The following is a 3729-nucleotide window of genomic DNA, read 5'->3' as shown; positions in this document are numbered from 1 at the left end:
GTGGTCAATCGTACCGTGTCGAATCGTACAGTGTGCTATTCTTGCGGTGTCCAATCGTACTGTGGTCAATCGTACCGTGTCTAATCGTACGTGTCCAATAGTACGTGTGCAATCGTACTGTGTCCAATTGTACCGTGGTCAAACGGAATACGCCCGGAGTTACCATCGAGGTAGGTTTCGCAGAACACAGCAACCTCCGCCATGCAGTCCTGGAGTAGCAGACGCGCCGCATCAAGATTGCGGACCAAAGATCTGCAGTTCCATTGGACTACAGTGAAAGGCTTCATTAAATAATATACAGATAATAGTAGTGAGTTTAACTTTGTGAACCGAGAGTACCGTAGAGGTATCTAAGTAATTCCGTGACAATATTTTGCATGTCATTATTACTTAGTTGCGAGATATTTGTACTAGGAGTGACGTTGAGTTTTTGAAATGCAGAAATAAGTAACTCCTTATCAGAAGATAGTGAAAAGGGTTTATCTTTAGAAGGATTGTTGCCCAAGGATATTTTTTTTGAGATTGAATCAATAAGAGAATGATTAAGTGAGGCTCGTTTAGCTGAGAATAAAGAAGAGGAGATAACTCTCTCGTTACTACCTCTCAACCTAGGAACAAAGCGAGCAAGTGGAGGAGGTTTTAGGGAGGCAACCTCCGCGTAAGACAAGTTAGACATAGGGGAAGAGTCGTACAAACGACCCCCTGAGTTCCCGGGAGTGAGGGGGGACCTAATCAACGGAGAGGGTACCCTCGGGTTGACTTTAGTCACTCTCTGTGAGAAAGGGGAACCAGACCTGTCAGTTCCAGAAAAACGGAAGACGCCGTTTCCAGGTAAAAACTCCCCTAGCGTGGGAAGAGGTATTGAAACACTGGTCGGATTAGACTCCAAGCCAGAAAGAGTGTTTCCGTTGTCACAGAGACCAGCTGCATCCCGGAAGGAAAGGTCTCTGTAAGCCATCAGTTTATGGATTTCACGTTGCCTCTGGAAAATAGGGCAGCGGAGCTTAGACGCTTGATGGCCGGTGTTACCGGTTTTAGACCGGATGCAATTTATGCACTCATCAAGGACATTAGGGCAGTCTGGTTTAGCATGGCCAGACTTGCCGCACTTCTCACAAAACCTGCGTTGGTCGTCACCGGACTGTTTGCACGAATGTACAGTGTGACCAAACCTCTGACAAAACTCGCAACGCCTGACCTTATAAACATAGAGTGTTAGCGGGAGTCTTTTCCCCACGTACAGGCACGACCGAGGGACCACTGGGGTGCGGAACCGCAAAATGAACTGGTTGGTACTTACATACTTCGGGGTGGAAGTGGGACTTCCCTTCTCCTTGCGAGTAATTCTGACAGTCTCGAAGGGAGGAGTCCACTCCTGGTCCCACCCAGGAGGGGGGCGTAGGCCAGCAAGTAGCTCCTCAACTGCCTCTTCCTCATCCACGCCTTTTAAGACGAACTGTTTTACCACTCTAAATGACGAGACTTGCGCCGTCCACTGTTCATTAGGAGTCACTTTACCGGCGACATCCTGGAAAGCCCCCACGAACCGGTTGGCGTTCCCACCTGTGGGAAAGCAGACTGAGAACCTATTTCTACCAATGACGCGTAAATTGAACGCATGCATGAACTGGTTTAAGAGGCGGTTAAGCCTCTTGCCCAGGCCAATAGCACTGAGTGAGGCCCCGTTTTTACCTGCACTTTGGTCTGTGGTAGACCCTGTACTTCCCGTTGAGGGAAGCTGTGACCGACACGTTTCAATATGGACCATAAACGGGCCACTGGAGTTCGTATGGTACCTATTAAGTAACAACTGTCTTTACCCGTTAGACAGTGTTGAAAACACACACTTGGGGGAAGGGGTTAAACCCGCGCCGTTCCTTTTCTTGAAAGCTCTACTTCCAGAATCCGTAGAAGCGAGAGAGCTGGAAGAGACGTTTACTAAAGACACGCGGCAAGGGCCGCGATCGCCCCCAGGTACTGCCGCGAGAGCGGGGACCTGGCTTACAGAAGAGGGGGTTATGTCCTCCTTAGACGGGGGGCCCGTCTCAAGCATATCAATGTCAGCTTCTTTGCTAGTCATTTTGTAAACACTCGCGTGACCGTTGCACTAGGTCCAAGAAGCAGAACACAGAAAGCTAACAAAAATTTTACACCACTGCTAAGCTTACGCACAAGTTTTGACGAAACTAAACTTTTGTAACTTGCTTTCAGAAAAGGCAAGATGGCGTCGCCGGGGACGCAGCCACGGGGTGTTAACCCGTTAAGGCCTGTTCTACAATACAGTCGTAAGCCGTAAGTCGTAAAAAATTGACCAATCACAATTAATTATTCTTCTGTAATTTGTCTGTAATTGGTCGATTTCTTACGACTTACAGCTTACGACTGTATTGTAGAACAGGCCTAAGCCGCCTTTTGTCGTAAAAACGACAGATTTTATAAAACACTTTATCTTTTTCGCGCTAAGCGACCTGAGTATTACCTGAGACAGGAAATCCAAATGTTTTCGCCTGAATCACGAAAAATGAACAAAGGAACTAAGGACTGGAAGACATAAAGGACGTGGCTCGTGCGCAGTCTCAGAACGGAATCACTAATGGACACTGTGTTACACACATAGAGCTTATAGATATGGAGTGGGAATAGCGGCGACATATATATAATACTTCTATCAGAGAGAAATCTGAGAGCGGCCATCCTATTGTAATTTTTTACGACGATTTCAGCCGCTGGTTTTAGCCGTATTTCCACAGAAGTGGAACTCAAAGGCCGTTCTACATTAAACGCAAGTCGCAGATCTCGTGGAATTGACCAATTGCAGAGTCAAATCAGCCAATCGACCAACGTGATTGATCAGAAATCGTCGTAAAAAATTACAATAGAGGATGGCCGCTCTCAGATTTTTCTCTGCTTCTATATTGCTAGTCGCGTATCTTCGCAATGAGAAACACGAGGCCCGAGAAAGACGCACGAAGTCCAAATATAGGCATAAATAGTCGAGCGTCATTATGCGCAGGCGCGTCTACTAAACGAGTGCAAGCGAGACAAAGCATTGGAAAGTAAGAGAACGCGAGAAAAAGAAATGCCCGTGCATGAATGAAAAAGCGTGCTTGAATGTTCACCGCATGCGCACAAAGCAGCTGGATCTTGCGCGAGAGAGAAGCTATTATGGCTGCTTTCCTTTTAGGAGACACAGTCGACACAAGTCGACACAAAAGTCAATCTGTCTTTGTTCAGTATTCAGTGAGAAACAAAGACAGAATTCTTGTGTCGACTTGTGTCGACTGTGTCTCCTAAAAGGAAAGCAGCCTATATTGTCGGCACCGTACTAGCAATATAGAAGTATTACATACATATATGGTTACACTGGTCTAGTTTCCACCGAAACCCTCAATTCGGTTTCACTCCAGGGTACCGATTGTGTATTTATGCAAAGTAGTGAAAATTACAAAAGTGAGAAAGTTTACTAGTTGTCGACTAATAAAATCACAGATATTTTAGTAAATTTTCTCACTTTTGTAATTTTCACTATTTCGCATAAATACACAATCGGTACCCAGAACAGATTAAATTTAGTGTTCCGTTTTCATTGGAAGTAGAGTACTTATAGATCGAAGCGGAAGCGAAATCAGCGCAATTTGACAGGTTTCCATCGACTTAAATGGGCGTATTCCGTTTGACCACGGTACAATTGGACACAGTACGATTGCACACGTACTATTGGACACGTAC

Source organism: Pseudomyrmex gracilis, unplaced genomic scaffold, assembly GCF_002006095.1.
Source record: "Pseudomyrmex gracilis isolate BER0280 unplaced genomic scaffold, ASM200609v1 scaffold_2046, whole genome shotgun sequence".
NCBI lineage: Eukaryota > Metazoa > Arthropoda > Insecta > Hymenoptera > Formicidae > Pseudomyrmex > Pseudomyrmex gracilis.
This window is presented reverse-complemented; position numbering follows the sequence as displayed.